Below are 25,156 nucleotides of genomic sequence, written 5' to 3'. Positions count from 1 at the left end.
TGCTCATTGTAATTATTCTAGTCCATTTGTGACGGTGGGTGCAATTGTAAACTATGCCATCTACCTGAAATATGCACTTTTTTCTAACAAAACCTATCCCATACCATAAATATGTTATCAGACTGTCATCTAATGAGTTTTTTTGTTGGTTAGGGGCTATAAATATCTTAGTTTAGCCGAATTGGTGATGGCTACTGGTGTTGGTGGACAAATAAAAGATGGTGGATTATGCTAATGTGTTTTTAGGTAATAGATGTACATCTTTACATATTGTGTCTTCCCTGTAAAACATTTTAAAAATCGGAAATGTTGACTGGATTCACAAGATCTGTGTCTTTCATTAGCTGTATTGGACTTTAATGTGTGAAAGTTAAATATTTTAAAAAAATATTTTTTTTGAATTTCGCGGCACTGGTTTTTCAGTGGGGGGGGGGGGGGTGTGCCGCTAGCGCCACGCTGATCCTAGACAGGTTAACATTTTTCGACATAAACACGATTTATCATCATAAATTGTTCTTACTGTGAGCTGTTCTTCCATCAGAATCTTGGGCAAAGAATCCTTTCTTGGGTCTAATCTTCTTTTGGTCGAAAGATGTCCACTTGTCCATCGAAATGCCCACCAACGTACGACCGGGACCCCGAAATGTGCCCAGCGCGTCAAAGTGCACAACAAAGCAATGCCTCAAAATCGCACTAAAAGGGTATAAATTGCTATACAACGGTTCAAATTAACTACCTTATGATGCTGTTAACACCTATAACGGGTAAAAACATGACCGGAGAAATATTACTGGCTAAACTAATGCTTGGAAGGAGGCGAGTCTGATGTCCTTCGCGCGCAAGGCGCAGGCAGCAAAGGGAAGCTACTTCCGCTATTTGGTGTCTTATAGAGAAACTGATTGCGCAATCGACACCATTCAAAGCGTCATCACGCACTGACATCCAGGGGGAGACGTAAGCAGTGTCTGTTTCTCCATAGCATTTACAGTGAGCTTTAAACTGACTCCAGATCAGTGGCCAAAATGTTTGAAATCTGACTCCCTATCATGAAAAGTGCTGTAGATTGAGTTCTGTTTCACTCAGAGACAAAATTCCAACGGCTATAGAAACTAGAGAGTGTTTTCTATCCAATAATAGTAATAATATGCATATTGTACGAGCAAGAATTGAGTAGGAAGCCGTTTAATCTGTAATGAAAATTATGCTAATGAGAAAACAGCACCCCCTATAGTCGCAAGAAGTTAACATGTAATTTACACTGAAATTGCAATTTTGTCTCTCCTAGTTTTATCATTGCAATGTGATACAAAAAGCATGACGGTGTGTTTTAGGACCATGCGGGCGCCTCCGAGCGGTCGGATTAGAGTATTCAGCCGACAGACACCACAGAGTGGGCTGACAGCTTGTGTGAAGGCAAAGCTTTCTGGAAAGCTGGCTGAACCAGCATTGAGTATAGTTCAGTGTGTGTGTGTGTTGAGATCTTTAACACAGTTTTAAAAGCAAGCAGAGCAGAAACTGGCTACTCTTAATTTGACTGATCTATTTTGCAAGGTAACTGCTGTTTAACTTAACAGAAAAAACTAAAGTGTATATTCGCAGTGCTGAGCTAGTATTGTAATTCACATGTAACGTTAGCTAATGTTTCATCCCTCTCGACTGGATTTAGGCTGGGTTTCTGTATAGCACTTTGTGACATCAGCTGATGTAAAATAACTTTGTAAATACCTATGATTGATTGATTGACTGAGGTGAATGTATAAGCTATGCTAGCTAGTAGTAGCTACCACACCCAGGTCCGCTCAGGTGCATCCTGTTTCCATTGATCATCCTTGAGATGTTTCTACAACTTGACTGGAGTCCACATGTGGTAAATTCAATTGATTGGACATGATTTGGAAAGGCACACCAGGTAAACCAAGCCATGAGGTCGAAAGAGGTCGAAAGAATTGTCCGTAGAGCTCCGAGACAGGATTGTGTCCAGGTGACCAAGAACCCGATGGTCATTCTGACAGAGCTCCAGAGTTCTTCTGTGGAAATGGGAGAACCTTCCAGAAGGACAACCATCTCTGCAACACTCCACCAATTAGGCCTTTATGGTAGAGTGGTCAGACTGAAGCCACTCCTCAGTAAAAGGCACATGAATGCCTGCTTGAAGGACTCTCAGACCATGAGAAACAAGATTCTCTGGTCTGATGAAACCAAGATTGAAGACTTGGGCCTGAATGCCAAGCGTAACGTCTGGAGGAAACCTGGCACCATCCCTACGGCGAAGCATGGTGGTGGCAGCATCATGCTGTGGGGATGTTTTTCAGCTGCAGGGACTGGGAGACTAGTCATTAATTTTATATTCAAGTTAACTGCCATGTGATTCTCTGCCTACTGTATTGAGACCACACATACTAGGCACACTTTAACTCTCACGCCCAACTAGGAGAAGTAGATTATGGAAGTGTGTGAATAATGTGAAACATGTAGGTAGGCTAATGCTTACAAAGCAGAAAAGGACCGTTTTCAAATAATCTGTGGGACAACAAAAATAGTTTAATCCCAAAGTAATCTTCCTGACAAACATGCCCAACCGTGTCACAATGATCTCTGTCGGTACACAACACTATGATCATGTCTTAGCAGGATCAGATGGTGACAAGGGTCCCAGCAGGGTCAGACAGCCAGGGACGACCAGTCTACGGAGCTCAGGTGAATTTTGCAGTATATTAACAATATCAGTGAATGATACAAAGTTCCATCTTGAATAGATGGGTAGACCTACAGTAGCTACAGGACAGCAGCTTAAAGCTACAGTCTGAGATCTGGGAATAATGGTCATTTCAATTATTGAACCATTGATTATATTCTTGGATAATATAAATCTTCTTATGGCTGCAAGGCAAAGTGTTGAGTAGCCAGTGAAATCGTGCCCATTTCAAACGGCCTCCTACTTAAATCTTGCTCGTTCAATGTGGATATTATTATTCTTTTTGGATAGAAAACACTCTCTAGTTTCTAAAACAGTTGGAATTATTTCTTTGAGTGAAACAGAAGTCCTTCTGCAGCACTTTTCCTGACCAGGAAGTGAAATGTCAGAAATCGAGGCTCTTTTCAACTTGATGCCTATACATGGTCTTGACACTTAGGAGTCTACTTACACTCCATACGCCTTCCTATTGGTGTAAAGAGGATGTGAGAGAAGAAATGTTGTGCTCATCTTGGTCTGTGGTGGAAAAAAAACTATTTCTTTGACGTGACCGTCCACTTCAGGTACTCTGAAGGAAGTGGGATTGACTTCTGTTTTGCTGCCGTAACGAACGACTAACATCTCCGGCTCGAATTGTTTTTGATACATGTGACCATATCATCGTAATGTATGTTTTTTCAATATAGTTTAATCAGATTATTGAAATTTTTTCGGGAGTTTTGCCGTGTTCCGTCCTCTGACTGTGTTTACGTTGGAGAAATTTGTGCCACTCGGCTAGTGCCAATGCTAATTGAAGAGGGAAATTTGCCATTCTGAATCCAAACAACGACTCATCTTTACAGAGGACACCTTGTTCAACATTCTGATGAAAGATCAGCAAAAGTAAGACCCATTTTAAGATGTTATTTCATATATCTGTCGTGCATGTGAACTGGCCGTGGGCGCCCAATTGTTTCTGTCTATTGTGGCTACGCTAATATAGCGATACATTTTGTTTTCGCTGTAAAACATTTAATAAATCGGAAATATTGTTTGGAATCACAAGATGCCTGTCTTTCAATTGCTGCAGACTATGTATTTTTCAGAAATGTTTTATGATGAGTAATTAGCTATTTGACGTTGGTGTCTGTAAATATTATGGCTGCTTTCGGTGCAATTTCTGATTGTAGCTGAAATGTAAACTATATTTTATACATTAAATATGCAAATTTTTCAAACAAAACATATGCTATACAATAAATATGTTATCAGACTGTCATCTGATGAATTTGTTTCTTGGTTAGTCGCTATTTATATCTTTATTTGGTTGAATTTGTGATAGCACCTGATGGAGTAAGAAACTGATGGAGTTAGAAAAGTGGTGTCTTTTGCTAACGTGGTTAGCTAATAGATTTACATATTTTGTCTTCCCTGTAAAACGTTTTAAAAATCGGACATGTTGGCTTGATTCACAAGATGTGCACCTTTCATCTGGTGTCTTGGACTTGTTAATGTGTGAAAGTTAAATATTAAAAAAAAATATCTTTCGAATGTCGCGCCCTGCACTTTGAGCTGGATGTTGTCATAAGTGTACCGGTGTCGGGCTGCCCCCCTAACAGGATAATGTATAAATGTAAACCAAGGTAATTCTTTGTCATGCCTCATTTTAGGCGAACCAGATGGTGACAGGGGTCTCAGCAGGATCAGCCAGCCAGGGAAGCGGTGAGGTCAATGTTTACAGATGCAACACTTTATTCCCTCTGTGCTGCAATCACTGGACAAGCCAGATGCAATTTTAAGGCAGTAAAACATGTAAAACAAAAATGTGAGGAAGACCTGGTAGAAGCTAATGATGATAATGAATGGATACAGATATGTTTGACTGCCCAGTCATGTTTATATCATAAATTACTGCAGTTTAAGGCCGTCCATAGAACGTACTATATGCCAGTGAAGCTGAATTACATGAACTCAGTAATGTTATTCCTCTGCTGGAGATGTAAAACACAAAAGGAGACATATTTGCATGTGTTTTGGTCTGGTGAAGGCTGGCTGAATTCTGGATAAGAGTATGTTCTTTTATCTCAGCATGTCTACAGATTCTCCATTCTCCCTGTTTTTGTTTGCTTGGAAATGTTGATACTGGAGAAACTGTGTAACCTAGCATTTATAGTGGTTAAGAACTGCATCGCCATTCATTGGAAGGTTGGTTATCCTCCCACTATGTCAAGTTATGTATCACAATATTTGATTTATTATAAGATTAAGGGTATACTGGGCAACGTTCTTAACCTGTTGGGGATGGGGGCGCTGTTTAGACTATTTATGCTAATGTGGCTAATTTTTTAAACGGCTTCCCACAAAATCCTTGATCGTACAATATGCATATTATTATTATTATTGGATAGAAAACAGTCTATAGTTTCTATAGGAGTTGAAATTTTGTCTCTAAGTGGAACAGAGCCCATTCTACAGCAATTTCCCTGACATGGAGTCAGATTTGAGAAACGTTGGCCACTTTTCTGAAGTCATTTAAAAGGGCTCTGTCGTTGCTATGACTATACGGACACTTCTTACGTCTTCCCCTGGATGCCTTTACGTGATGACGATTCCAACGGGCTCGATTGCTCGTTCACAGGCCCTACAAATGAAAAAAACCTTTAGCTAGCAAGTCTTTTCTTGCTGCGTAACGCGCGTGGAAGACACCGACCCTCTCCTGTTCCAAGCGTTAGTTTAGCCTGTTATATTTCTCCGGTCATCTTTTCACTCGTTATAGGAGTTACAAACATCACAAAGTAGTTAATTTAAAGCGTTTTATAGCAATTTATATCCGTTTAGTGCGATTTTGGGACATTTATTTTTGCAACGATGTGAAAAGTTGGAAACGCTTTTCAGTTCATCCCGAACGTAGTTGACATTTCCACATGGCAAGAGGACAGCTTTCCACCAAAAGACGATTTCTCCCAAGAAAGGATCCTTTGCCCAAGATACTGATGGAAGAACAGCTCAAGGTAGGACATTTTTATTATGATAAATCGTGTTTCTGTCGAAACATTTTAGTGGCTTAGGACGCCATGTTTTTTGACGTAGCTTCGCTTGGCGCAAACTGTATTGAAAAGTAAGGATAAATTAAAACATGTAATAACGCAATTGTATTAAGAATTAAATTGTCTATCAATCCCTGTCCACCCTATATTTTTTAGTCACGTTTATGAGTATTTATGTATAAGAGTAGATCACTGTCTAAGTGGCGCAAGGACGTTTTCTTTACCAGCTTGTCTACATTTCACATTGTCTAACCATGATTTTGGTGGCTAAATATAAACATTTTCGATCAAACTGTATATGCATGTTGTAATGTGATGTTACAGGAGTGTCATCGGAAGAATTCTGAGAAGGTTAGTGAAAAAATTAATATCTTTTGGCGATGTTGACTTTTATCGCTCACTTTGGCTAGAATCAATGCTGGGCTGCTAATTGCTATGTGCTAAGCTAATATAACGATTTATTGTGTTTTCGCTGTAAGACACTTAGAAAATCTGAAATATTGTCTGTATTCACAGGATCTGTGTCTTTCGATTCGTGTATGCTGTGTATTTTTACGAAATGTTTGATGATTAGTAGTTAGGTAAACACGTTGCTCATTGTAATTATTCTAGTCCATTTGTGATGGTGGGTGCAATTGTAAACTATGCCATATACCTGAAATATGCACTTTTTTCTAACAAAACCTATCCCATGCCATAAATATGTTATCAGACTGTCATCTAATGAGTTTTTTTGTTGGTTAGGGGCTATAAATATCTTAGTTTAGCCGAATTGGTGATGGCTACTGGTGTTGGTGGACAAATAAAAGATGGTGGATTATGCTAATGTGTTTTTAGGTAATAGATGTACATCTTTACATATTGTGTCTTCCCTGTAAAACATTTTAAAAATCGGAAATGTTGACTGGATTCATAAGATCTGTGTCTTTCATTAGCTGTATTGGACTTTAATGTGTGAAAGTTAAATATTTTAAAAAAATATTTTTTTTGAATTTCGCGGCACTGGTTTTTCAGTGGGGGGGGGGGGGGGGGTGCCGCTAGCGCCACGCTGATCCTAGACAGGTTAAGGTCTGGATGCCTTACATGGAATACAGTAAGACTAAAGAAGTCTGTATTGAAAACATGCCTACTTCAGGGGAGATAGCTATTTAGGAAATCCCTAGCTGCTGGGCTGCTCAGTCCTGGCCCTGGGGGTCTGTCATCCTGTGGGTTGTCACTCTGGCCTTCACCTACCATACCCGAAACCAAAAATGAATGTTTCACTAAGATCCTAAAGCTGAATGGGGTGTGTTGGGTTGGGGCAGGACAGGGTAACCTAGCTATATTGTGGGCAAGTAAAAAAAGCTCTACAGTACTACACTGCTCAAAAAAATAAAGGGAACACTAAAATAATACATCCTAGATCTGAATGAATGAAATATTCTTATTAAATACTTTTTTCTTTACATAGTTGAATGTGCTGACAATAAAATCACACAAAAATGATCAATGGAAATCAAATTTATCAACCCATGGAGGTCTGGATTTGGAGTCACACTCAAAATTAAAGTGGAAAACCACACTACAGGCTGATCCAACTTTGATGTAATGTCCTTAAAACAAGTCAAAATGAGGCTCAGTAGTGTGTGTGGCCTCCACGTGCCTGTATGACCTCCCTACAACGCCTGGGCATGCTTCTGATGAGGTGGCAGATGGTCTCCTGAGGGATCTCCTCCCAGACCTGGACTAAAGCATCCGCCAACTCCTGGACAGTCTGTGGTGCAACGTGGCATTGGTGGATGGAGCGAGACATGATGTCCCAGATGTGCTCAATTGGATTCAGGTCTGGGGAACGGGGGGCCAGTCCATAGCATCAATGCTTTCCTCTTGCAGGAACTGCTGACACACTCCAGCCACATGAGGTCTAGCATTGTCTTGCATTAGGAGAAACCCAGGGCCAACCGCACCAGCATATGGTCTCACAAGGGGTCTGAGGATCTCATCTCGGTACCTAATGGCAGTCAGGCTACCTTTGGCGAGCACATGGAGGGCTGTGCGGCCCCACAAAGAAATGCCACCCCACACCATGACTGACCCACCGCCGAACCGGTCATGCTGGAGGATGTTGCAGGCAGCAGAACGTTCTCCACGGCGTCTCCAGACTCTGTCACGTCTGTCACATGTGCGTGTGAACCTGCTTTCATCTGTGAAGAGGACAGGGCGCCAGTGGCGAATTTGCCAATCTTGGTGTTCTCTGGCAAATGCCAAACGTCCTGCACGGTGTTGGGCTGTAAGCACAACCCCCACCTGTGGACGTCGGGCCCTCATACCACCCTCATGGAGTCTGTTTCTGACCGTTTGAGCAGACACATGCACATTTGTGGCCTGCTGGAGGTCATTTTGCAGGGCTCTGGCAGTGCTCCTCCTTGCACAAAGGCGGAGGTAGCAGTCCTGCTGCTGGGTTGTTGCCCTCCTACGGCCTCCACGTCTCCTGATGTACTGGCTTGTCTCCTGGTAGCGCCTCCATGCTCTGGACACTACGCTGACAGACACAGCAAACCTTCTTGCCACAGCTCGCATTGATGTACCATCCTGGATGAGCTGCACTACCTGAGCCACTTGTGTGGGTTGTAGACTCCGTCTCATGCTACCACTAGAGTGAGAGCACCGCCAGCATTCAAAAGTGACCAAAACATCAGCCAGGAAGCATAGGAACTGAGAAGTGGTCTGTGGTCACCACCTGCAGAACCACTCCTTTATCTTCTACTTGCACACAATCCCGGATCCGGGAGCACCCCCATCAGTAAAAAAGCTGACTAGCATAGCCTAGCAGAGCGTCACAAGTAAATACTAGCATCTAAATATCATTAAATCACAAGTCCAAGACACCAGATGAAAGATACACATCTTGTGAATCCAGCCATCATTTCTGATTTTTAAAATGTTTTACAAGGAAGACACAATATGTATTTCTATTAGCTAACCACGATAGCAAAAGACACAACTTTTTTTTCCCACCATTTTTTTCCTGCATAGGTAGCTATCACAATTTCGACCAAATAAAGATATAAATAGTCACTAACCAAGAAACAACTTCATCAGATGACAGTCTGATAACGTATTTATTGTATAGCATATGTTTTATTCGAAAAATGTGCATATTTGAGGTATAAATCATAGTTTTACATTGCAGCCACCATCACAACTCTCACCAATGCAACTAGAATAACTACAGAGACCAACGTGAATTACCTAAATACTCATCATAAAACATTTCTGAAAAATACACAGCGTACAGCAAATGAAAGACAAAGATCTTGTGAATCCAGCCAATATTTCAGATTTTTTAAGTGTTTTACAGCGAAAACACAATATAGCATTATATTAGCTTACTACAATAGCCAACCACACAACAGCATTGATTCAAGCCAACAATAGCGATAACGAATAAACCAGCAAAAGATATTAATTTTTTCACTAATCTTCTCAAACTTCTTGAGATGACAGTCCTATAACATCATATTACACAATACATATAGAGTTTGTTCGAAAATGTGCATATTTATCGTGGTTATACAATGAGAATAGTAGCCAAGCTGCCAACAAAATGTTGGGAGAAATCTTGGGAGAGGCACCTAATCTTATCAGTAACTAATCATAAACTTGACTAAAAAATACAGGCTGGACAGCAAATGAAAGATACTGTCACGACTTCCGCCGAAGTTGACTCCCCTGCCTGTTCGGGCGGTGCTCAGCGGTCGTCGTCACCGTCCTACTTGCCGCAACCGATCCCTTTTTCGTTTGTCTGTTTGTTTTGTCTTATTAGTTGCACCTGTTGTTTTTGTTTCGTAATGAGCTTCCCTATAATTAGGAGTTTGACCCGCCCTTGTTTTGTGCGGGATTGTTTTTGTTACGTGTGTGTATGTTGGGTGTTTGGCAAGTGTTTTCACTGCGCCCTGGATGTTCGGGCTTATTCAGTTTTTTTGTTAAGAGTAAAAATAAGGAATATTTTTCCCAAGCGGCCTCTCTCTCTGCGTCTGGTTCTTTCGCTCACCTAGTCCCGCGTGACAGATACATTAGTTCTCAATGCAACCGCTGTGTTAGATTTTTTAAATTAACGTTACTACGACATACAGCGTGCGTTAAAGCGAGACCGCCCCGAAATTAATGGCGGAATATGAGTTTTACATTTTTCAACAGAACAAGGAATTAACATCATAAATAGTTCTTACTTTTTGATGAGCTCCCATCAGAATCTTGGGCAAGTTGTCCTTTGTCCAAAATAATCGTTGCTCGGTTGTAGATTGTCGCCTTCAACTTTGGAATTAGCAGTAAACATTAGCCATGTGGCCCAGACGTGCCCAACTTACTAGAACGCAGCACAAAGAAATATCCGAAAATCGCAATATACTGATGTAAACTGATATAACTCGGTTTAAAATAACAACATTATGATGTCTTTAACACCTATATCGAATAAAATCAGAGCCGGATATATCTAAGGGCTATAACGGGAGCTTTCTAGAACGCCATCCTGAGGTCTGTCTTGCGTCATGGCGAACGAAGGAAAGACTGGACCCCACGTTCCCAGTCCATTTATATGGCCTCAGATCTGTCTAGCAACTCAATTCCATTTCTCACTATTTGCTGACATCTAGGGGAAGGCGTATGCAGTGCATCTCAACCAATAGAAGACTTGCAAATTAATAAACTGACCTCAGAACAGCCTGACTGATTTCAGATTTCTCACTTCCTCATGGGAAAATTGTTCCAACTTGAGTTCTGTTTTACTCACAGATATAATTCAAACGGTTTTAGAAACTAGAGAGTGTTTTCTATCCAATAGTAATAATAATATGCATATTGTACGAGCAAGAATTGAGTACGAGGCAGTTTAATTTGTGAACAACATTTTTACAAAGTGAAAACAGCACCCCCTATTGAGAAAAGGTTATTGGGGGTGTCTTGCTAATTGCCTATAATTTCCACCTGTTGTCTATTCCATTTGCACAACAGCATGTGAAATTTATTGTCAATCAGTGTTGCTTCCTAAGTGGACAGTTTGATTTCACAGAAGTGTGATTGACTTGGAGTTACATTGTGTTGTTTAAGTGTTCCTTTTATTTTTTTGAGCAGTGTATTTGTCCTATGAGATTAATAATTTGGAGGACACATTCTGTGTGTTAGTGTATACACTACTGGTCAAAAGTTTTTGAACACCTACTCATTCAAGGGTTTTGATGCTGAATGCCAAGAGTGTGCAAAGCTGTCATCAAGGCAAAGGGTGGCTATTTGTTTACCACTTTTTTGGTCACTACATGAACATGATTCCATATGTGTTATTTCAGAGTTTTGATGTCTTCATTATTATTCTACAATGTAGAAAATAGTAAAAAGATAAAGAAAAACCCTTGAATGAGTATGTGTTTTAAAACTCTTGACCGGTAGTGTATTTGAGGTGTATGTGGGGGTTTTTTGTTTCGTTTTTTGTTTCCAATCCTTTTGCCTTGAGAATTAAAAAAATAAAAGGTGTGAACTGGGATGGAAATTGTGTTGGGAGAGAATTGAGCTATTGACAAGATTGGTTGGGTTCGGTTGTGCAGGTGGCTCGGGCTGGCTTGTCGGTCTGGCTTTGAGGATGTCTTAATAAAGACAATTCAAAGTATTTGTATTTTTTCATGAGTTGTCCATTTGTTAGGGTATTCAACATCAAGCACTGGGTAGAAGTATGAGGTTGTCAGCAGCCAGGTGAAACAAAAAAATGGTACAGTGTCCAGATGCATCATTCAAACAAAAACAATTAGCCAGTAAGCTAGCTAGCCATAGCTAGCCAAGCCAATAAGAGTTGACCTGCCAGGCCATCTGTAAATCTGTGGGTCAAAACCACCAGCAATATGCAATAAATAGGCAATAAAAGTCAATGTCATCAAAAACAAAACAGCTGATGAAAAAAACACACAATTAACAAAAATAATTAAATATGTACATATTTACAGGAACTCTTTGCTTAGGCTGCTCCTTAATAATGAAACTGAGGTCTAAAATACAACAATAATAAAATAAATGTAATAATTACTGTTGCATAGAACAGATTTAAATAGATTCCTCCTGATCCCATTTATAATGAGTATGTCAAGTTGGCTTCTAAATTTCAGGTGTAAATTGACCTATCACAGAGAGCTGATCCCACACGTGATGATGACCCAGAAGAGAGGTGCTTCCAAACGCTCAAGTCAAACAAGATGATGTAGCCTGCCTGCCCCTCCTTGCTTTACACCCATCCACCCGTTGAACCAATGTCGCTAAACATTGGCCCTCAGGATCAGGTTCCATAACATTGGAACATAAGCTCTTGTAACTACTACCAATCATCAACCGACTGAGATCTGAATCTTCTGATGTACTGCACATTCATTAAAAAAAATATTGATTTGATTGAGAAATGTTTCTAAAGCCAGAGGAGTGGGAGGCCCCGGTGCACAACTCAACAATTTGCTCAATTGTGCACTAGGGCCTCCCACACATCTTTCTATTCTGGTTAGAGCCAATTTGCACTGTTCTGTGAAGGGAGTAGTACATAGCGTTGTACAAGATCTTCAGTTTCTTGGCAATTTCCTCTCATGGAATAGCCGTAATTTCTCAGAACAAGAATTGACTGACGAGTTTCAGAGGAATGGTCTTTGTTTCTGGCTGTTTTGAGCCTGTAATCAAACCCAGAAATGCTGATGCTCCAGATACTCAAATAGTCTAAAGAAGGCCAGTTTTATTGCTTCTTTAATCAGAACAACAGTGTTCAGCTGTGCTAACATAATTGCAAAAGGGTTTTCTAATGATCAATTAGCCTTTTAAAATGATAAACTTGGATTAGCTAACACAACGTGCCATTGGAACACAGGATTGATGGTTGCTGATAATGGGCCTCTGTACGCCTGTGTAGATATTCCATATTAAAATCTGCCGTTTCCAGCTACAATAGTCATTTACAACATTACCAATGTCTACACTGTATTTCTGATCAATTTGATGTTATTTTAATGGACAAAACATTTGCTTTTCTTTAAAAAACAGGGACATTTCCAAGTGACTCCAAAATTTTGAATTGTATTGTACATATTTTATTAATTGTCAATTCGTTTTGTAAGTTTGTAAGTTACATTTCCACATTTTGCCTTGAGTTATAATGGAGTTGAGAGAATGTAAGGAAAAAAGCAAAGTAGTGGAATGCTTTTCAGATTTCTCCTACGTTTCACGTTCCCGGCCTCTCTCCCCCTCTCTGGCGCTCTGTGTGTCTCCCTCAGCCCACACTTTGGGCCCTTTTATGTTACACGATCACTTGAATTTGAGCCCAGGAGGAGACGATGGGTCCCTGAGTGAGAATTCCCCAAACAAGCTATAGACCAGATGTATGATGTTATGTGGTCAAACTGGCAAACACAAAAGAGCCAAAAACAATAGCCATGAATTAAGGGAGAGGCTTTCAGAAGTGTGTTTTCAAAACAGCCCAGCTGAGAGCTCAGATGCCTCTCCTCCCTCTCAGTCACTCCCTCCCTCCCTCCCTCCAATTCTCTCCACCCCCACTCTCAGCATCACCCCCCTTTCTCCCCCTTTCTCTCCCCCCTTTTCTTTCTCCCCTCCTCTCTCTATCTTATTCTCTCTCCCTATCCCCCCCCGAGACTAAATGGTTAAAAAGAAAAGAAAGGAGACCATTTTTGCTAATTAGTTGAGGACTTAACCGGCGCGGGATATGCCGCCTTACTTTTTCATCTGCTGTCCACAGGCTGTCAACTGTCCTGTGAAGTCGAGCCTGTGTGGTTAAGAGCAGAAGAATGGAGAAGGCTAGGCACACACAAATGCCTCACTGGAGATCCTGAACAGGTCTCCAGTGGGGGTTGAGCCACAGAACTGAAAATGGGGGGTAACCATTAGTATTTCAGATTTGAAAAAAAGGGTCTAAATAAGAAGTGTAAATGGCTCCACTCCCACCTCCACCCCTATACAAATGCTCAGAGGCAAGACCAGGAATAGTCTAAATCCAAGATAAACTGGGCCCTTATTGTGACAGTCACAGTTCACTGATCACAGACTTTCTTTTTCATCTGGACTTTATTAGAATTATGCACTTACACATCTAAACGAAAAGCCAACTATTGCATGGAACTTTATGAACTAACATCAGCAATGTAATACACATTTAGAATATATTGTTTATAATTCACTGAAAGTCAATCTGGTATTTATTGTAAACTGTAAATATCTGTATTGTGTTATATTCATGAAATCACACCAGTGATACAACTACCACTAGTAATGATACATTTGAACATTTACGATGTAATATATAAATTGCTATTTGTATTAACGTTTACATATGGGGAGTGGGTTTAAAGGTGGATGGTGGGCTACACTCCAGCATAGAGGGGGTTAATGTTGGGTTTGTGCAGTTAATAAAAGAGGCAGCTTAGAGGAAAATGCAAGCAACAACAAGAAAACAGAGAAAGTGAAACTGGAAAGTAGGGGTCATGGCTGCTAAACAATGGGATTTCAATGTAATGGTCTAGTGCTGCCCACTGGTTCAGCACATTGCAAACAGTCTCATGTTAAAATGTAGTATATATGTTTAGGATTGTTTCTATCAGCAGTAAGGTAGATACAACTACAAGAGAAACACACCCTACTAACACAGCAAGATGGGGCCATACAAAAAAATATATATCTCCTATTTGATGTTTGTTTACAGTCTTTGTTTACCAGACTGTCTGATAAAGTACAATAATCATAATACAAATCCCAATAATTAGTTAAAGATCACACTGTCGTATCAGTTTGATCTACATTCCATATCTGCTGATTCTAACAGTTGTCTCTATGCCACAACATTTTAATAACCAAGTTAATGAATAATCCATTATAAAGGCCTCTCACAAGTATTTGTTCGACTTTCCGAACACCGATTGAGGAAATTCAACATTTTCAGATGTTTTGTATACTCAAAGGGTCCAGCAGACTTAGTGAGACTTAGTGTTTGGTGAACTTTGAGTTTTGGGCCACATGGTTTTTGTCTTTCTGAAACATTCCCATCTGCTATCACTGGAAATATTTACATAGTATATAGTATATAGTATATATATATATATATATATATATATATATATATATATATATATATATATATAGTATTTGAAGTCATATTTTCAATTCAGGTTCATAAATACTTTTTAATTTAGAAGTTGTTCACCTTTTTTCTCAATAAAATTCATAATTTGTACTTCTATCAACAAACCATTGTTTTTCTGCATTTAGTCCCTTTCCTAAGCCCTAGAACCATGCACATTATATGAAAAACATCTATTGAATACATAAAGAAGGAAAAAGCATAGGTTCAAGGCATAACATTGATTTACATTTCAGAAACTGTAAGGTCATTTACAAGGTTGTCCTTAAAATATGTGTTAATAATCACACTGAATAATATAAGCTATACCAGACAGCATTCCACTCTAAAACCTCTTAATACCCATACTGTATTTCATGTTATATATCAGAGAGTCTTAGGTGGATACTGAATGGGAGATTCTGAGTGTGCAAGTCCACAGAAAGACAGCAGAGCATAGATACTTAACATGAAATCAGTTAGATGCAACACAACTCTTAGCAATTCCTGGCAGAAGAAGAGAAAGGAAGAGCAAAGGGAAAAAGAGGGGGTGCACAGTAGAGCCATTCCCTTTAGTTTAGAACAGAGTGAGAACAGGAAGTCAGGGGTGAGGAGAGAGATCCTGAAAGCCAAGGTTCACTGATCACCATTAAAAGGGTCACAAAGTCTCTAGCCGACAATGACAACATTGCTTTCTTCTTCAACAGGGACATGTTGAATCTTATCTTGTCATAAAGCAATGAGTAGAGAAAAAAAAAACTGTCACTGGCAGTATTGACGGTATTGTTGGCCTTATCATAACCACTACCTGAAACACTAAGCTACAATTTTATCAGTAAATGAGAGGGAATGAAACAAGAAGAGCGTCTGTATTTTCTGATACTTTTTTCCAATTGGTGTATTCTTCAGAGATGTACGACACACAGGCCATTAAACCAAGGGCACTGAGGAAATTCCTCACATGATCACTAAAGCCCCATAACTGTCTGGAACAGAAATGGAATCTGTGCCGTATGTCAGTTATATGGAGCTATAACGGACTTAAAGAAGTGGTGGTAATAGAACCATTTACCTGATCCTGAAAAATGATCAAAAATCACAGAGCCTCACAGAGCCCGCTGCAGTTTTAAGTTTGTATTTATCTCCATTTATTTTCCTGTAATTTATATACCTGGCCAAGACATTCTAAGATGACAAAGAATGAAATCATCCGAGGCACAAGAGGCAAAGAGAGCCATATTGTTTGCTATGTTTCCTTGTTTTTGGTGTACCCTTGAAATGAGACAAGACAGGAAGCCAGTGAAGGAGTGCCAGGAAACATGGTAGTGCAAAGTCAGCTTCTGATTAAAATTCACTCCACTAATGGGCTAGATCGTGTATGATCAGCGTGTCTCTGCACAGGAACAGATCAATCTTCATGTAATATATCTGTGTGCTAAAAGTATTACTTACAAATACTTTAATGCCATATGCCATATAGCTGGACATATTTACAAACCGGCTTGTAATTTAGTCAACATCTCAACATTTGCGTATATGAAAATGTTATGTGGTTATGTATGCCAGAGAGATCAGGTCGATTCGATTGGAAAGGCCTGTGTAGGTGAAACAGGTAATCATTGCTGAAATGATGGTGAGAGCACAGTTCACAGAGGTTCATTCATCCTTTGACTGACAGAATGAAAGCGCTGAGTAATCTGACTGTATTAAAAAAGACATGGGTGTACAGCAGTCTACAATAGAGCACACACAAGTGAAGGTAAAATACTAAACCTACTACTTATGTCATCTCCATCCCAGCTGCCAGTCAGTACTGGGTCTGGGGCAGAAAGCCCATCGCAAAATGAGAGTCACAGTGGTTGTCAATTTCATTAGGATTTTGTTGAAAGGAGCAGAATTAACAAAAATTCATTGGATATTGGAGTGGATAAGTCAGCTTTTTAATGAGCGGTTGACGGCAGGGGTATTTCATTTTTATATTCTTTTGTTTTCACAGAAAGAGAGGAACTGTTAGTTTTACATGTCAGCTTATAAGCTTATAGATCAAGCAGTGGACTATCATTTTGTAATGAGTCCCTCAAACCGAACAGAGACACAGAGAACAGGACAATGACATACACAGGACAACAAGGGAAACCACAAAATCAAAGCAGTGTGTTCAGAGCACTCATGCAGGATTTTACTCTTGAATGCTCTGATACATGAGTACCGTCCACTTCATCAGTCTGGCTGGCTATGGAGCCGGCCTCCAGACTAAACGTGCTTATTTATGTAATCATGCAAGAAATGTCAATTTTTCTGCATGTGAAAGCATTTACGGCAGGAAACAATAAGATGCTCTGCTCCAAGAAGTGCTGCTAAACTAGCAGTATAACTGCTCCCCCTGGTGTACTTTCTGAAGAGGTGCCAGAGAAAGTCCATTTTTTTTGTGGGGTGCTTATGGACCCTGTGGGCAGACTGATAATTGGATGAGAGAATAAGAGCCATTATCTACCCCTATATACTGTACTTTTCCAAGCTTCTACTGCTCCACATACTGTACATGTGTGTGTCAGTAGCATGATGATACATATAGCAGGAGTTCCCAGAGTGTTTACATGTACATTGATTACCATTTGTAAGGATGGTGTCACTTCACCGGTAACACCTCTTCTTTTTCTTTTTTTTGTATTTACCTATGTGAGCACAATTTTTCATTTTTTTCTAAAGCATTTAAATAGTAGATTAGTGGGATATTTGCACAACAATAAACACAACAATAAGTCATTACTTGGGTATTGTTTCTTTCCTCGACCACTTTACTTCCAACTTTGACTAAGGAACACTATTAATGCACACCTCGCATAGTATGTGTGATACCTGTGTCTCATAAGAAGATCATTAAGATTCATTAGTGTGCCTAACACCTAAGCCCCACTCTGGGACAATGGGAGGAGAATAGTGAAATATGTCATAGTCACAAGGTCCCTAAATGTTTAACTCTCTCTCTCTAAGTGATGTACAAAAGCGGCTGGGTCTGGTTGTGCATACAGATGCACTCATCATAATTCATTTAAGCCCATAAATCTCAGCAGGCTAATGCCCCACAAAAGCCCCTCAACATGCTTAAAGCGTTAAATCATCATTTTGGGGACGGGAGAGAAACGTGAGAAAGGGGGCAGGCTAGCTAGAGAGAGAGTGCAGAGTGAGAAAGGGGGCAGGCTAGCTAAGTGAGTGCAGAGTGAGAAAGGGGGCAGGCTAGCTAAGTGAGTGCAGAGTGAGAAAGGGGGCAGGCTAGCTAAGGAGGGAGTGCAGAGTGAGAAAGGGGGCAGGCTAGCTAAGGAGAGAATGCAGAGTGAGAAAGGGGGCAGGCTAGCTAAGGAGAGAATGCAGAGTGAGAAAGGGGGCATGCTAGCTAAGGAGAGAATGCAGAGTGAGAAAGGGGGCAGGCTAGCTAAGGAGGGAGTGCAGAGTGAGAAAGGGGGCAGGCTAGCTAAGGAGAGAATGCAGAGTGAGAAAGGGGGCAGGCTAGCTAAGGAGAGAATGCAGAGTGAGAAAGGGGGCAGGCTAGCTAAGGAGAGAATGCAGAGTGAGAAAGGGGGCAGGCTAGCTAAGGAGAGAGTGCAGAGTGAGAAAGGGGGCAGGCTAGCTAAGTGAGTGCAGAGTGAGAAAGGGGGCAGGCTAGCTAAGTGAGTGCAGGGTGAGAAAGGGGGCAGGCTAGCTAAGGAGGGAGTGCAGAGTGAGAAAGGGGGCAGGCTAGCTAAGGAGAGAATGCAGAGTGAGAAAGGGGGCAGGCTAGCTAAGGAGAGAATGCAGAGTGAGAAAGGGGGCATGCTAGCTAAGGAGAGAATGCAGAGTGAGAAAGGGGGCAGGCTAGCTAAGGAGGGAGTGCAGAGTGAGAAAGGGGGCAGGCTAGCTAAGGAGGGAGTGCAGAGTGAGAAAGGGGGAAGGCTAGCTAAGGAGAGAATGCAGAGTGAGAAAGGGGGCAGGCTAGCTAAGGAGAGAATGCAGAGTGAGAAAGGGGGCAGGCTAGCTAAGGAGAGAATGCAGTGAGAAAGGAGGCAGGCTAGCTAAGGAGAGAGTGCAGAGTGAGAAAGGGGGCAGGCTAGCTAAGGAGAGAATGCAGAGTGAGAAAGGGGGCAGGCTAGCTAAGGAGAGAGTGCAGAGTGAGAAAGGGGGCAGGCTAGCTAAGGAGAGAATGCAGTCATTTTTCAGGGATGATTAGGAGTGCTTGGACCAGTCCCTTCAGTTAACTATGTTGACATGCAAGGAATTAGAGGCCTGTGAATCACCAGGTCTTGACCTGCAAGCCTTGGAGCCAGGCAGTAACCTGACCCAATGCCAGGTGTATGCCTTCAGGTCAAAGGGTTGAGAAAGCATGCAACAAAAGACAGCTCCTCTATAAAAACCCATGCTGCTCCAATTAACCATTTTCAAACCATTTTAAAGCCCTAAACAAGGTCCCTCCAATTTCACATCTAGATGGAAACATGCATGTTCTGTGTACAAGCTGTGTGCATGTGTTCACATGAAATGCAGTAGCACAGACAAATGACAAATAAATGAAATGTGTGGTTTATATATTCGAATACATTGAATGTTAATAGCATGCTTATCCCCTTTCTTCCCCCAGGCTTTGCTTTTACTTTCTAAATAATTTACTGCGTCTTTAAAACACCCTGTCATCTGCAGCCAGAGACCTATAACTGTCATGCGAGTCGATCATTTACCCAGCGATCTTCTAAGTGTTACGTGTTAATGGGGAGAAGCTGTACAAAACATAGGGAAATGACTTACACCTACGGTACCACCACATCATATTCAGAGGAAGGAGAGCAGTATAATTTCATACTGTAACACATTAAAGAAACTGCAGCAGTTAATCAAGCATTCTGCCAAGTGAATTGCAGTTTCTCAGGAGCATGTCAGTGGACGTCTCAGAGTACCCCATGTGGAACTACTGAACTGAGTGTGGATGCTCTTGCTCCCACTAAATTAGCTTTAACACTATGTATGAGACCACTGGATGTTGACACTAGAGAAAGTTGAAGTACCTTACTGGGTGATGGTATGATGATGGATACAATGGGAACCACCAATCTTCTGTTCCATAGCTGGCCAAAGCATACTGGACCTCACAACATCTAATTCCCTTTTTTGAATAATACACCAATTTCACAAAACTAATCTGTAAACCTGGGGAAGATGCTTGGTAGTGTTTTCAACCTATTGATCTTGCTCTAGAGCCTGAAAGGGAAAATACTGTTTAGTCAATGTCCAGGTCAAGCACTGAAAACGAAAGGCCTCTCATTACATCATTATTATTTCGATATTTAACAGGGACTCAAACATAGGATGACTCACGAGTGCAAGCTGTGCCCAAAGGTGCTGTACAACATAGGGAAAAGTCAATCTGCAAGCCCTCACTGGCTTCGACAGGTTAATTGCTCAGCTTTGCCCTGATGCAATGTGTTTGGATAGGTGCTTCTTGTGGCAAACAGACAGCCCTTTGTGTCGCTTCACTTTAATCTATGACTTCATTAGGGAAGGAAATGGGAGTAAATACAAAAAGCCATTGTCTCTCTCCATGCAGGCCACAGCTCTTGCCTGAGATGTTGTGTAACTATCATGTCTGTAATATGCATTACACACGTAGGTCTGGACCTAACGCTCTCAATTATGCCCAGCTGAAAGAAAGATGAAGAATTCATGAGCCAGTCAAGGTGTCAAGGCAATAATTGCACTTGTACAGTACGTGTTCATCGCTGTATTGAATGATATTGTTCTGGTCTTGTTTGACTTCACTTGTTGTGGCCAAGCATAGTCTTATTAATAAACTATTTTGGAAAGGCCTAATGGTTTACAGCCATAACCAGACATGATGTACATACACATTTTAGAAAGACATGCTGTCCATGCAGGAAATACAATAGAAACACAGCCAAAGCCATAGACAAAATAATAATGTCATGCAAATTATACAGGTTTATAATACCCGCTCTCTTGCTCTCTCTTATTCTTTCTCTCTCATCCCATTTCCCCCCCTCTCTCATCCCATTTCCCCTATCCTAGGCTCTGAGAGGAGGTTCTTAGTGAGATGAATTCTGATGTGCACTTGTCAAGTGACCCGTGACCATGGGCGGACAAGGTTAGTAGTCCTGACTTTTACTGCCTCTGCTGTCTCCACACTAGTGTCTCCCTCCCTGAAATAGAAAGGTGGATACCAACGAAAAGCAAAAGTTCAGGACAGACAAACTTTCAGCTCTGATGCCAACCAGGCTCAACTGACAAAAACATCGGGACAATGAGAGCAGCATATGAGAGGTGAACAAAGCCCCAGAAGATGTTAGGTAGGGGAAGAGAGGGAATGGTGACAGCCCAGTAGAATGTGTGTGACGGAAGAAAGGGCTGAATGGGGAGGACCATTTAAAAAAAATTGCTATTACAGTATATACTTTTGGGTAAAACAAATTTTTCTCAGACTGCTGTAAATGTGTATGTTCTCTATTCAGACACTGTTAAAAGACAGTGTTAGAAAAAACCCTAAACTGGTCCATTCTGATTTCCTGCTGTATTACATTTAATGGAAGGGTTAATGTTAGAATTTGAATACACTGTGTTTTCGTAGAAAATAACTTGGACTAAAGTCGCCAAACGTGTTGATTCTTATCTCTCATTGGATGTTCTATAATCCTAACCCAAGCTGTATAGCGGCAATACATCAAAGCTATAATAATGAGAGCTGAGGTTCACAGATGTCCTCTATCTGGAAGAGATGTAGTAAGGTTAGATGGTCAGGATTATAGTAATTATTGTTACAGTGATTCATAGTGTTAAGGTACAGATGAAACGCAACAGATATATTCCAAGTACTCAGAAACATTGTGAGGTAACCACATAGTTCTTCTATTAATTTAATAAATAAAATGTGTCAATAAACCTGAGTACAAGTAACACAGGTCAGACATGCTTTGTGTGAGCATGAGAGGGTGTGTCGAGGGTTTGGAATATTTTGAGCAAAATCTAGTATTTCACCATTTATGTAAACATAAATGAGTCAGGCAAAGAATCCATATATATACATGCAAGGCAGTCCACGACATGCAATGTTCACATTGAAACAGCAATAAGGCCTTCCTCTAGCTTTAAGGGACAAAGAGTCCATACAGATGTAGGATCTTAATTTGAGAGTTTGCTACAACAGGACATATCTTGTAGGGGGGTTGATCAATTTTTCTTTAGGGCAAATCAAGTCTGACATTTTAAAGTGGAACTAACAAACTTTAGAAGCCTTTAAACCTTGAATACACTACACATTTGCATTTCCTGCTGTGCAGAAAAATCTTCAGCGTTAACAGAGTGATCAAATTAAGATCTGACATCTGTAATATGACAAAAGACTTGTTATCCTGCCTAAAGGTGATGAATATCAATGGCATGGAAGAACTTCCTACACAGTCAGATTCCTCTGCAACTCACCCCAAAGCCTGTAAACAATACTGTGAAAGGCCTCTTCTGGTCTACAGCTCTATGTCAGTCTTTCTGAATGTACAGGCTAACTCAAAGCTTATCATATTGTATTACACTCTACTTCACTTGATTTTGTTTCCCTAATCTGATGTCTGGGTAGCCAGCAATCTCATTTGTCAAAAGTCTCTGTCAACTAATGCTCCATGGTAATATATAAGTGTCAGTCCTACTTGGACTAAGATGAAACTGCCAGCAACCTTAACATTGGAAGTACAGTGGATTAGTAAAAGTTAAGGGACATCACATTATCTTGCTGTCCCAAATGTTTTTGTTCGGGTTCACTCAAGAAAATGTAAATCCATTTATGTGTAATGCTTTGTGACAGCGTGGGCAGAATATGACATTATACTTAAGCCTGACGAGGACTTCAATCCTGCAAAGCATGTGCTTTCGACAAAGAATGTCAACAGGTAAAGAACTAAGCCTGACTGCTTGGATTTTCTGTACATACAGTGCTTCTTTAAAATGGATATGTGTATTGCAAGGACCATGTGCCATTTATAGAAAGTACACTATAGCATAGCTGCTGTATAGTACAAACACACAACAATGAGTATGTTATTTATTTCGTCTCAACTTGATAATTGTGAAACTAGAAAGTAGATCCTCTATAACCAAATATGTGTGCAGGAAAAGAGGCATGATGGCCTTTACAGAAAACAGAGAAACAGAGTGACAGATTGCTGCTACTCCTTGTGCAAATAATAATGGCTATTTTTGTCAGATTAAATCACAGTTTTCTTGCAGACATTTGCACCATGAGACCATGGACATGACACAAAGACAGTTCACTGAAGCCCCATCAGTCCTCCTCTTGTATCAGCACTTGAGATCTCAATCTGCAACTTAAAGGGCCCTTCTTTCGCATGCTTTGTTTCTCCACAGAGAGGTTACATCAAGGGGGAGAGGGAGAGGAAAAAGAGATTGTTATATTTGAGAGAAGAGATGGAGGGAGAACAAGGAAACGAGGAAAACATGCAGGAAAATCAAAAGTGGGGGGTGGGAGAATGGTGTGGTCTGTGCATGTGTGTGTATTAGTAAGTATGAGTGCTTGCTTGTTTGTATTTGCCTTTGTCTTACTCAGTGAGTGTGTGTGTGTGTGTGTGTGTGTGTGTGTGTGTGTGTGTGTGTGTGTGTGTGTGTGTGTGTGTGTGTGTGTGTGTGTGTGTGTGTGTGTGTGTGTGTGTGTGTGTGTGTGTGCGCATGTGTTTGCGTGCGTGCGTTTGTGCATGCGTGTGTGTGCATGTGTGTGCGTGTGCACATGTGTTTGCACATTCCTGTGTGTGTGTGTCTGCATGTGCATGAGGTTGTATCCCCCTAGGGAGCAGACCCTGTCATAGAGATCACAACAAACTGTCACCATACAGCCAGGAGATAAGGATCCGTGCTGCTTCTGAGACCACAGGAAGAAGAGGAAGAGAGGAAACTAACCGATTCAGTGTTTGAGGAGACAACATCTGCGCTGTGAACAGAGGCTACAGACCAAAATCTGAGCAGAGCTGTGATTTAGTGAATGAAAAAGGTTTTCAACAGCAACGACCGAGGATTAACGATAAGCCCTGTGCGGCCAAGTCACAAACACAGTGTGTCTGTCCACAGCTGTCTCCCAAAGGCACCAGGGTCGACATTGATAACATTGTCAAGCTATAAAATACATTTCGGTTTTCTGAATGTACTCAACACTATGATCAGATACTGCATGAATTTGGTGAACAAATAATCAATGTTCATGTTCTGGAAATCAATAGTTGCTGTTGCTTTCTCTTCTTGATTAATATGATAAGTACTATCTTACCCAATGGCTGTACTGTGAAAACCTCTTGACTTTCATTTCCCTTTGAGCGCTGCCTTCCGTGAGCTTAGACAGAGGAATGATGATTTCTAGAGGTGAATCTCCTCTGTCAATATTTTCAGTTGGGTGTTTCCTTGTATCTGTCTGCATTTTGTACAGATGACAGAAAACTGTCAAGAGTTTACATTGCTCAATATGCAGACCTAGCATCTCAGCCTCTATCAATTATACTTAGCAAGTGTCCAGCAGTGGAGGCTCCTCAGAGGAAGAAGGGGAGGACCTACCCACTTCAGTTCTACCCACTGGATTTCTGAAACATTTTACAAGTTATACTTTTTAGATAAAACTATACTAAATATATTTATGTCACCAAATAATGGATTAAAACACACGGTTTGGCAATGAAGGTCTACAGTAGCCTCAACAACACACTCTAGGCTAGCACCATGGTGTAGCCGGAGGACAGCTATTGACTTCAACACAAAACCTACTGTAGGAGGCTCGTATGCCTTACCCCCTTCAATAGACCTACATGGTAATTATGACCACTTCTGGAGGACGTCCTCCAACCAATCAAGGCTTTTGCAGTATCAACTGATATGTTGTCCATCCAATCATAGGATTAGGATCAGAGAATGAACCTAGTGTGGTGTATTGGGGTTGTGCCACAGAGTATTATGGGAGTTCTATGTGTTGAGAAGCTTGGTGAGTGGTGACTTTTACCGAAAGCTTTTCAGAACGCAATCTGGGGTTCCTTCTCGCGCCTTCCAAGACAATGAAAATTCCAGACACGTCATTCCAAAAGCTCTTGTTCGGCCTCAGATCAAGCTAGACACCCCATTCCACCTCTCACTGCCTGTTGACATCTAGTGGAAGGCGTATGCAGTGCATGTAGATCCATAGATTTCAGGCAAATTAATAGGAAGGCCCTGGAACAGAGCCTCGATTTCAGATTTTTCACTTCCTGACAGGAAGTTTGCTGCAAAATGAGTTCTGTTTTACTC

The sequence above is a fragment of the Salvelinus fontinalis genome, chromosome 9 (genome assembly GCF_029448725.1).
Source record: "Salvelinus fontinalis isolate EN_2023a chromosome 9, ASM2944872v1, whole genome shotgun sequence".
Classification (NCBI taxonomy): domain Eukaryota; kingdom Metazoa; phylum Chordata; class Actinopteri; order Salmoniformes; family Salmonidae; genus Salvelinus; species Salvelinus fontinalis.
The sequence above is the reverse complement of the archived record's forward strand: the minus strand, read 5'-3'. Positions refer to the sequence as shown.